The sequence below is a fragment of the Salvelinus fontinalis genome, chromosome 41 (genome assembly GCF_029448725.1).
Source record: "Salvelinus fontinalis isolate EN_2023a chromosome 41, ASM2944872v1, whole genome shotgun sequence".
In the NCBI taxonomy this organism is placed as follows: Eukaryota; Metazoa; Chordata; class Actinopteri; order Salmoniformes; family Salmonidae; genus Salvelinus; species Salvelinus fontinalis.
This window is the reverse complement of record NC_074705.1, coordinates 3,836,777-3,850,090: the sequence shown is the minus strand read 5'-3', so window position 1 is coordinate 3,850,090 and position 13,314 is coordinate 3,836,777. Positions and strand designations below refer to the sequence as shown.

At 44.4% G+C, this 13,314-nt stretch overlaps 1 protein-coding gene across 1 annotated transcript in view; it reads right to left on the bottom strand.

The window, feature by feature from the left end:
• LOC129840309 (glypican-6-like) overlaps positions 1-13,314 on the bottom strand; it is a 461,602-nt gene that overhangs the window by 235,511 nt on the left and 212,777 nt on the right. The window lies entirely within an intron of this gene.

Genomic DNA, 13,314 nt, shown 5'->3' with positions numbered 1-13,314 from the left:
GACCTCTACCAGCAGGACAGACATGATTACAGCTGTTTATCAACAGACCTCTACCAGCAGGACAGACATGATTACAGCTGTTTATCAACAGACCTCTACCAGCAGGACAGACATGATTACAGCTGTTTATCAACAGACCTCTACCAGCAGGACAGACATGATTACAGCTGTTTATCAACAGACCTCTACCAGCAGGACAGACATGATTACAGCTGTTTATCAACAGACCTCTACCAGCAGGACAGACATGATTACAGCTGTTTATCAACAGACCTCTACCAGCAGGACAGACATGATTACAGCTGTTTATCAACAGACCTCTACCAGCAGGACAGACATGATTACAGCTGTTTATCAACAGACCTCTACCAGCAGGACAGACATGATTACAGCTGTTTATCAACAGACCTCTACCAGCAGGACAGACATGATTACAGCTGTTTATCAACAGACCTCTACCAGCAGGACAGACATGATTACAGCTGTTTATCAACAGACCTCTACCAGCAGGACAGACATGATTACAGCTGTTTATCAACAGACCTCTACCAGCAGGACAGACATGATTACAGCTGTTTATCAACAGACCTCTACCAGCAGGACAGACATGATTACAGCTGTTTATCAACAGACCTCTACCAGCAGGACAGACATGATTACAGCTGTTTATCAACAGACCTCTACCAGCAGGACAGACATGATTACAGCTGTTTATCAACAGACCTCTACCAGCAGGACAGACATGATTACAGCTGTTTATCAACAGACCTCTACCAGCAGGACAGACATGATTACAGCTGTTTATCAACAGACCTCTACCAGCAGGACAGACATGATTACAGCTGTTTATCAACAGACCTCTACCAGCAGGACAGACATGATTACAGCTGTTTATCAACAGACCTCTACCAGCAGGACAGACATGATTACAGCTGTTTATCAACAGACCTCTACCAGCAGGACAGACATGATTACAGCTGTTTATCAACAGACCTCTACCAGCAGGACAGACATGATTACAGCTGTTTATCAACAGACCTCTACCAGCAGGACAGACATGATTACAGCTGTTTATCAACAGACCTCTACCAGCAGGACAGACATGATTACAGCTGTTTATCAACAGACCTCTACCAGCAGGACAGACATGATTACAGCTGTTTATCAACAGACCTCTACCAGCAGGACAGACATGATTACAGCTGTTTATCAACAGACCTCTACCAGCAGGACAGACATGATTACAGCTGTTTATCAACAGACCTCTACCAGCAGGACAGACATGATTACAGCTGTTTATCAACAGACCTCTACCAGCAGGACAGACATGATTACAGCTGTTTATCAACAGACCTCTACCAGCAGGACAGACATGATTACAGCTGTTTATCAACAGACCTCTACCAGCAGGACAGACATGATTACAGCTGTTTATCAACAGACCTCTACCAGCAGGACAGACATGATTACAGCTGTTTATCAACAGACCTCTACCAGCAGGACAGACATGATTACAGCTGTTTATCAACAGACCTCTACCAGCAGGACAGACATGATTACAGCTGTTTATCAACAGACCTCTACCAGCAGGACAGACATGATTACAGCTGTTTATCAACAGACCTCTACCAGCAGGACAGACATGATTACAGCTGTTTATCAACAGACCTCTACCAGCAGGACAGACATGATTACAGCTGTTTATCAACAGACCTCTACCAGCAGGACAGACATGATTACAGCTGTTTATCAACAGACCTCTACCAGCAGGACAGACATGATTACAGCTGTTTATCAACAGACCTCTACCAGCAGGACAGACATGATTACAGCTGTTTATCAACAGACCTCTACCAGCAGGACAGACATGATTACAGCTGTTTATCAACAGACCTCTACCAGCAGGACAGACATGATTACAGCTGTTTATCAACAGACCTCTACCAGCAGGACAGACATGATTACAGCTGTTTATCAACAGACCTCTACCAGCAGGACAGACATGATTACAGCTGTTTATCAACAGACCTCTACCAGCAGGACAGACATGATTACAGCTGTTTATCAACAGACCTCTACCAGCAGGACAGACATGATTACAGCTGTTTATCAACAGACCTCTACCAGCAGGACAGACATGATTACAGCTGTTTATCAACAGACCTCTACCAGCAGGACAGACATGATTACAGCTGTTTATCAACAGACCTCTACCAGCAGGACAGACATGATTACAGCTGTTTATCAACAGACCTCTACCAGCAGGACAGACATGATTACAGCTGTTTATCAACAGACCTCTACCAGCAGGACAGACATGATTACAGCTGTTTATCAACAGACCTCTACCAGCAGGACAGACATGATTACAGCTGTTTATCAACAGACCTCTACCAGCAGGACAGACATGATTACAGCTGTTTATCAACAGACCTCTACCAGCAGGACAGACATGATTACAGCTGTTTATCAACAGACCTCTACCAGCAGGACAGACATGATTACAGCTGTTTATCAACAGACCTCTACCAGCAGGACAGACATGATTACAGCTGTTTATCAACAGACCTCTACCAGCAGGACAGACATGATTACAGCTGTTTATCAACAGACCTCTACCAGCAGGACAGACATGATTACAGCTGTTTATCAACAGACCTCTACCAGCAGGACAGACATGATTACAGCTGTTTATCAACAGACCTCTACCAGCAGGACAGACATGATTACAGCTGTTTATCAACAGACCTCTACCAGCAGGACAGACATGATTACAGCTGTTTATCAACAGACCTCTACCAGCAGGACAGACATGATTACAGCTGTTTATCAACAGACCTCTACCAGCAGGACAGACATGATTACAGCTGTTTATCAACAGACCTCTACCAGCAGGACAGACATGATTACAGCTGTTTATCAACAGACCTCTACCAGCAGGACAGACATGATTACAGCTGTTTATCAACAGACCTCTACCAGCAGGACAGACATGATTACAGCTGTTTATCAACAGACCTCTACCAGCAGGACAGACATGATTACAGCTGTTTATCAACAGACCTCTACCAGCAGGACAGACATGATTACAGCTGTTTATCAACAGACCTCTACCAGCAGGACAGACATGATTACAGCTGTTTATCAACAGACCTCTACCAGCAGGACAGACATGATTACAGCTGTTTATCAACAGACCTCTACCAGCAGGACAGACATGATTACAGCTGTTTATCAACAGACCTCTACCAGCAGGACAGACATGATTACAGCTGTTTATCAACAGACCTCTACCAGCAGGACAGACATGATTACAGCTGTTTATCAACAGACCTCTACCAGCAGGACAGACATGATTACAGCTGTTTATCAACAGACCTCTACCAGCAGGACAGACATGATTACAGCTGTTTATCAACAGACCTCTACCAGCAGGACAGACATGATTACAGCTGTTTATCAACAGACCTCTACCAGCAGGACAGACATGATTACAGCTGTTTATCAACAGACCTCTACCAGCAGGACAGACATGATTACAGCTGTTTATCAACAGACCTCTACCAGCAGGACAGACATGATTACAGCTGTTTATCAACAGACCTCTACCAGCAGGACAGACATGATTACAGCTGTTTATCAACAGACCTCTACCAGCAGGACAGACATGATTACAGCTGTTTATCAACAGACCTCTACCAGCAGGACAGACATGATTACAGCTGTTTATCAACAGACCTCTACCAGCAGGACAGACATGATTACAGCTGTTTATCAACAGACCTCTACCAGCAGGACAGACATGATTACAGCTGTTTATCAACAGACCTCTACCAGCAGGACAGACATGATTACAGCTGTTTATCAACAGACCTCTACCAGCAGGACAGACATGATTACAGCTGTTTATCAACAGACCTCTACCAGCAGGACAGACATGATTACAGCTGTTTATCAACAGACCTCTACCAGCAGGACAGACATGATTACAGCTGTTTATCAACAGACCTCTACCAGCAGGACAGACATGATTACAGCTGTTTATCAACAGACCTCTACCAGCAGGACAGACATGATTACAGCTGTTTATCAACAGACCTCTACCAGCAGGACAGACATGATTACAGCTGTTTATCAACAGACCTCTACCAGCAGGACAGACATGATTACAGCTGTTTATCAACAGACCTCTACCAGCAGGACAGACATGATTACAGCTGTTTATCAACAGACCTCTACCAGCAGGACAGACATGATTACAGCTGTTTATCAACAGACCTCTACCAGCAGGACAGACATGATTACAGCTGTTTATCAACAGACCTCTACCAGCAGGACAGACATGATTACAGCTGTTTATCAACAGACCTCTACCAGCAGGACAGACATGATTACAGCTGTTTATCAACAGACCTCTACCAGCAGGACAGACATGATTACAGCTGTTTATCAACAGACCTCTACCAGCAGGACAGACATGATTACAGCTGTTTATCAACAGACCTCTACCAGCAGGACAGACATGATTACAGCTGTTTATCAACAGACCTCTACCAGCAGGACAGACATGATTACAGCTGTTTATCAACAGACCTCTACCAGCAGGACAGACATGATTACAGCTGTTTATCAACAGACCTCTACCAGCAGGACAGACATGATTACAGCTGTTTATCAACAGACCTCTACCAGCAGGACAGACATGATTACAGCTGTTTATCAACAGACCTCTACCAGCAGGACAGACATGATTACAGCTGTTTATCAACAGACCTCTACCAGCAGGACAGACATGATTACAGCTGTTTATCAACAGACCTCTACCAGCAGGACAGACATGATTACAGCTGTTTATCAACAGACCTCTACCAGCAGGACAGACATGATTACAGCTGTTTATCAACAGACCTCTACCAGCAGGACAGACATGATTACAGCTGTTTATCAACAGACCTCTACCAGCAGGACAGACATGATTACAGCTGTTTATCAACAGACCTCTACCAGCAGGACAGACATGATTACAGCTGTTTATCAACAGACCTCTACCAGCAGGACAGACATGATTACAGCTGTTTATCAACAGACCTCTACCAGCAGGACAGACATGATTACAGCTGTTTATCAACAGACCTCTACCAGCAGGACAGACATGATTACAGCTGTTTATCAACAGACCTCTACCAGCAGGACAGACATGATTACAGCTGTTTATCAACAGACCTCTACCAGCAGGACAGACATGATTACAGCTGTTTATCAACAGACCTCTACCAGCAGGACAGACATGATTACAGCTGTTTATCAACAGACCTCTACCAGCAGGACAGACATGATTACAGCTGTTTATCAACAGACCTCTACCAGCAGGACAGACATGATTACAGCTGTTTATCAACAGACCTCTACCAGCAGGACAGACATGATTACAGCTGTTTATCAACAGACCTCTACCAGCAGGACAGACATGATTACAGCTGTTTATCAACAGACCTCTACCAGCAGGACAGACATGATTACAGCTGTTTATCAACAGACCTCTACCAGCAGGACAGACATGATTACAGCTGTTTATCAACAGACCTCTACCAGCAGGACAGACATGATTACAGCTGTTTATCAACAGACCTCTACCAGCAGGACAGACATGATTACAGCTGTTTATCAACAGACCTCTACCAGCAGGACAGACATGATTACAGCTGTTTATCAACAGACCTCTACCAGCAGGACAGACATGATTACAGCTGTTTATCAACAGACCTCTACCAGCAGGACAGACATGATTACAGCTGTTTATCAACAGACCTCTACCAGCAGGACAGACATGATTACAGCTGTTTATCAACAGACCTCTACCAGCAGGACAGACATGATTACAGCTGTTTATCAACAGACCTCTACCAGCAGGACAGACATGATTACAGCTGTTTATCAACAGACCTCTACCAGCAGGACAGACATGATTACAGCTGTTTATCAACAGACCTCTACCAGCAGGACAGACATGATTACAGCTGTTTATCAACAGACCTCTACCAGCAGGACAGACATGATTACAGCTGTTTATCAACAGACCTCTACCAGCAGGACAGACATGATTACAGCTGTTTATCAACAGACCTCTACCAGCAGGACAGACATGATTACAGCTGTTTATCAACAGACCTCTACCAGCAGGACAGACATGATTACAGCTGTTTATCAACAGACCTCTACCAGCAGGACAGACATGATTACAGCTGTTTATCAACAGACCTCTACCAGCAGGACAGACATGATTACAGCTGTTTATCAACAGACCTCTACCAGCAGGACAGACATGATTACAGCTGTTTATCAACAGACCTCTACCAGCAGGACAGACATGATTACAGCTGTTTATCAACAGACCTCTACCAGCAGGACAGACATGATTACAGCTGTTTATCAACAGACCTCTACCAGCAGGACAGACATGATTACAGCTGTTTATCAACAGACCTCTACCAGCAGGACAGACATGATTACAGCTGTTTATCAACAGACCTCTACCAGCAGGACAGACATGATTACAGCTGTTTATCAACAGACCTCTACCAGCAGGACAGACATGATTACAGCTGTTTATCAACAGACCTCTACCAGCAGGACAGACATGATTACAGCTGTTTATCAACAGACCTCTACCAGCAGGACAGACATGATTACAGCTGTTTATCAACAGACCTCTACCAGCAGGACAGACATGATTACAGCTGTTTATCAACAGACCTCTACCAGCAGGACAGACATGATTACAGCTGTTTATCAACAGACCTCTACCAGCAGGACAGACATGATTACAGCTGTTTATCAACAGACCTCTACCAGCAGGACAGACATGATTACAGCTGTTTATCAACAGACCTCTACCAGCAGGACAGACATGATTACAGCTGTTTATCAACAGACCTCTACCAGCAGGACAGACATGATTACAGCTGTTTATCAACAGACCTCTACCAGCAGGACAGACATGATTACAGCTGTTTATCAACAGACCTCTACCAGCAGGACAGACATGATTACAGCTGTTTATCAACAGACCTCTACCAGCAGGACAGACATGATTACAGCTGTTTATCAACAGACCTCTACCAGCAGGACAGACATGATTACAGCTGTTTATCAACAGACCTCTACCAGCAGGACAGACATGATTACAGCTGTTTATCAACAGACCTCTACCAGCAGGACAGACATGATTACAGCTGTTTATCAACAGACCTCTACCAGCAGGACAGACATGATTACAGCTGTTTATCAACAGACCTCTACCAGCAGGACAGACATGATTACAGCTGTTTATCAACAGACCTCTACCAGCAGGACAGACATGATTACAGCTGTTTATCAACAGACCTCTACCAGCAGGACAGACATGATTACAGCTGTTTATCAACAGACCTCTACCAGCAGGACAGACATGATTACAGCTGTTTATCAACAGACCTCTACCAGCAGGACAGACATGATTACAGCTGTTTATCAACAGACCTCTACCAGCAGGACAGACATGATTACAGCTGTTTATCAACAGACCTCTACCAGCAGGACAGACATGATTACAGCTGTTTATCAACAGACCTCTACCAGCAGGACAGACATGATTACAGCTGTTTATCAACAGACCTCTACCAGCAGGACAGACATGATTACAGCTGTTTATCAACAGACCTCTACCAGCAGGACAGACATGATTACAGCTGTTTATCAACAGACCTCTACCAGCAGGACAGACATGATTACAGCTGTTTATCAACAGACCTCTACCAGCAGGACAGACATGATTACAGCTGTTTATCAACAGACCTCTACCAGCAGGACAGACATGATTACAGCTGTTTATCAACAGACCTCTACCAGCAGGACAGACATGATTACAGCTGTTTATCAACAGACCTCTACCAGCAGGACAGACATGATTACAGCTGTTTATCAACAGACCTCTACCAGCAGGACAGACATGATTACAGCTGTTTATCAACAGACCTCTACCAGCAGGACAGACATGATTACAGCTGTTTATCAACAGACCTCTACCAGCAGGACAGACATGATTACAGCTGTTTATCAACAGACCTCTACCAGCAGGACAGACATGATTACAGCTGTTTATCAACAGACCTCTACCAGCAGGACAGACATGATTACAGCTGTTTATCAACAGACCTCTACCAGCAGGACAGACATGATTACAGCTGTTTATCAACAGACCTCTACCAGCAGGACAGACATGATTACAGCTGTTTATCAACAGACCTCTACCAGCAGGACAGACATGATTACAGCTGTTTATCAACAGACCTCTACCAGCAGGACAGACATGATTACAGCTGTTTATCAACAGACCTCTACCAGCAGGACAGACATGATTACAGCTGTTTATCAACAGACCTCTACCAGCAGGACAGACATGATTACAGCTGTTTATCAACAGACCTCTACCAGCAGGACAGACATGATTACAGCTGTTTATCAACAGACCTCTACCAGCAGGACAGACATGATTACAGCTGTTTATCAACAGACCTCTACCAGCAGGACAGACATGATTACAGCTGTTTATCAACAGACCTCTACCAGCAGGACAGACATGATTACAGCTGTTTATCAACAGACCTCTACCAGCAGGACAGACATGATTACAGCTGTTTATCAACAGACCTCTACCAGCAGGACAGACATGATTACAGCTGTTTATCAACAGACCTCTACCAGCAGGACAGACATGATTACAGCTGTTTATCAACAGACCTCTACCAGCAGGACAGACATGATTACAGCTGTTTATCAACAGACCTCTACCAGCAGGACAGACATGATTACAGCTGTTTATCAACAGACCTCTACCAGCAGGACAGACATGATTACAGCTGTTTATCAACAGACCTCTACCAGCAGGACAGACATGATTACAGCTGTTTATCAACAGACCTCTACCAGCAGGACAGACATGATTACAGCTGTTTATCAACAGACCTCTACCAGCAGGACAGACATGATTACAGCTGTTTATCAACAGACCTCTACCAGCAGGACAGACATGATTACAGCTGTTTATCAACAGACCTCTACCAGCAGGACAGACATGATTACAGCTGTTTATCAACAGACCTCTACCAGCAGGACAGACATGATTACAGCTGTTTATCAACAGACCTCTACCAGCAGGACAGACATGATTACAGCTGTTTATCAACAGACCTCTACCAGCAGGACAGACATGATTACAGCTGTTTATCAACAGACCTCTACCAGCAGGACAGACATGATTACAGCTGTTTATCAACAGACCTCTACCAGCAGGACAGACATGATTACAGCTGTTTATCAACAGACCTCTACCAGCAGGACAGACATGATTACAGCTGTTTATCAACAGACCTCTACCAGCAGGACAGACATGATTACAGCTGTTTATCAACAGACCTCTACCAGCAGGACAGACATGATTACAGCTGTTTATCAACAGACCTCTACCAGCAGGACAGACATGATTACAGCTGTTTATCAACAGACCTCTACCAGCAGGACAGACATGATTACAGCTGTTTATCAACAGACCTCTACCAGCAGGACAGACATGATTACAGCTGTTTATCAACAGACCTCTACCAGCAGGACAGACATGATTACAGCTGTTTATCAACAGACCTCTACCAGCAGGACAGACATGATTACAGCTGTTTATCAACAGACCTCTACCAGCAGGACAGACATGATTACAGCTGTTTATCAACAGACCTCTACCAGCAGGACAGACATGATTACAGCTGTTTATCAACAGACCTCTACCAGCAGGACAGACATGATTACAGCTGTTTATCAACAGACCTCTACCAGCAGGACAGACATGATTACAGCTGTTTATCAACAGACCTACCAGCAGGACAGACATGATTACAGCTGTTTATCAACAGACCTCTACCAGCAGGACAGACATGATTACAGCTGTTTATCAACAGACCTCTACCAGCAGGACAGACATGATTACAGCTGTTTATCAACAGACCTCTACCAGCAGGACAGACATGATTACAGCTGTTTATCAACAGACCTCTACCAGCAGGACAGACATGATTACAGCTGTTTATCAACAGACCTCTACCAGCAGGACAGACATGATTACAGCTGTTTATCAACAGACCTCTACCAGCAGGACAGACATGATTACAGCTGTTTATCAACAGACCTCTACCAGCAGGACAGACATGATTACAGCTGTTTATCAACAGACCTCTACCAGCAGGACAGACATGATTACAGCTGTTTATCAACAGACCTCTACCAGCAGGACAGACATGATTACAGCTGTTTATCAACAGACCTCTACCAGCAGGACAGACATGATTACAGCTGTTTATCAACAGACCTCTACCAGCAGGACAGACATGATTACAGCTGTTTATCAACAGACCTCTACCAGCAGGACAGACATGATTACAGCTGTTTATCAACAGACCTCTACCAGCAGGACAGACATGATTACAGCTGTTTATCAACAGACCTCTACCAGCAGGACAGACATGATTACAGCTGTTTATCAACAGACCTCTACCAGCAGGACAGACATGATTACAGCTGTTTATCAACAGACCTCTACCAGCAGGACAGACATGATTACAGCTGTTTATCAACAGACCTCTACCAGCAGGACAGACATGATTACAGCTGTTTATCAACAGACCTCTACCAGCAGGACAGACATGATTACAGCTGTTTATCAACAGACCTCTACCAGCAGGACAGACATGATTACAGCTGTTTATCAACAGACCTCTACCAGCAGGACAGACATGATTACAGCTGTTTATCAACAGACCTCTACCAGCAGGACAGACATGATTACAGCTGTTTATCAACAGACCTCTACCAGCAGGACAGACATGATTACAGCTGTTTATCAACAGACCTCTACCAGCAGGACAGACATGATTACAGCTGTTTATCAACAGACCTCTACCAGCAGGACAGACATGATTACAGCTGTTTATCAACAGACCTCTACCAGCAGGACAGACATGATTACAGCTGTTTATCAACAGACCTCTACCAGCAGGACAGACATGATTACAGCTGTTTATCAACAGACCTCTACCAGCAGGACAGACATGATTACAGCTGTTTATCAACAGACCTCTACCAGCAGGACAGACATGATTACAGCTGTTTATCAACAGACCTCTACCAGCAGGACAGACATGATTACAGCTGTTTATCAACAGACCTCTACCAGCAGGACAGACATGATTACAGCTGTTTATCAACAGACCTCTACCAGCAGGACAGACATGATTACAGCTGTTTATCAACAGACCTCTACCAGCAGGACAGACATGATTACAGCTGTTTATCAACAGACCTCTACCAGCAGGACAGACATGATTACAGCTGTTTATCAACAGACCTCTACCAGCAGGACAGACATGATTACAGCTGTTTATCAACAGACCTCTACCAGCAGGACAGACATGATTACAGCTGTTTATCAACAGACCTCTACCAGCAGGACAGACATGATTACAGCTGTTTATCAACAGACCTCTACCAGCAGGACAGACATGATTACAGCTGTTTATCAACAGACCTCTACCAGCAGGACAGACATGATTACAGCTGTTTATCAACAGACCTCTACCAGCAGGACAGACATGATTACAGCTGTTTATCAACAGACCTCTACCAGCAGGACAGACATGATTACAGCTGTTTATCAACAGACCTCTACCAGCAGGACAGACATGATTACAGCTGTTTATCAACAGACCTCTACCAGCAGGACAGACATGATTACAGCTGTTTATCAACAGACCTCTACCAGCAGGACAGACATGATTACAGCTGTTTATCAACAGACCTCTACCAGCAGGACAGACATGATTACAGCTGTTTATCAACAGACCTCTACCAGCAGGACAGACATGATTACAGCTGTTTATCAACAGACCTCTACCAGCAGGACAGACATGATTACAGCTGTTTATCAACAGACCTCTACCAGCAGGACAGACATGATTACAGCTGTTTATCAACAGACCTCTACCAGCAGGACAGACATGATTACAGCTGTTTATCAACAGACCTCTACCAGCAGGACAGACATGATTACAGCTGTTTATCAACAGACCTCTACCAGCAGGACAGACATGATTACAGCTGTTTATCAACAGACCTCTACCAGCAGGACAGACATGATTACAGCTGTTTATCAACAGACCTCTACCAGCAGGACAGACATGATTACAGCTGTTTATCAACAGACCTCTACCAGCAGGACAGACATGATTACAGCTGTTTATCAACAGACCTCTACCAGCAGGACAGACATGATTACAGCTGTTTATCAACAGACCCTACCAGCAGGACAGACATGATTACAGCTGTTTATCAACAGACCTCTACCAGCAGGACAGACATGATTACAGCTGTTTATCAACAGACCTCTACCAGCAGGACAGACATGATTACAGCTGTTTATCAACAGACCTCTACCAGCAGGACAGACATGATTACAGCTGTTTATCAACAGACCTCTACCAGCAGGACAGACATGATTACAGCTGTTTATCAACAGACCTACCAGCAGGACAGACATGATTACAGCTGTTTATCAACAGACCTCTACCAGCAGGACAGACATGATTACAGCTGTTTATCAACAGACCTCTACCAGCAGGACAGACATGATTACAGCTGTTTATCAACAGACCTCTACCAGCAGGACAGACATGATTACAGCTGTTTATCAACAGACCTCTACCAGCAGGACAGACATGATTACAGCTGTTTATCAACAGACCTCTACCAGCAGGACAGACATGATTACAGCTGTTTATCAACAGACCTCTACCAGCAGGACAGACATGATTACAGCTGTTTATCAACAGACCTCTACCAGCAGGACAGACATGATTACAGCTGTTTATCAACAGACCTCTACCAGCAGGACAGACATGATTACAGCTGTTTATCAACAGACCTCTACCAGCAGGACAGACATGATTACAGCTGTTTATCAACAGACCTCTACCAGCAGGACAGACATGATTACAGCTGTTTATCAACAGACCTCTACCAGCAGGACAGACATGATTACAGCTGTTTATCAACAGACCTCTACCAGCAGGACAGACATGATTACAGCTGTTTATCAACAGACCTCTACCAGCAGGACAGACATGATTACAGCTGTTTATCAACAGACCTCTACCAGCAGGACAGACATGATTACAGCTGTTTATCAACAGACCTCTACCAGCAGGACAGACATGATTACAGCTGTTTATCAAC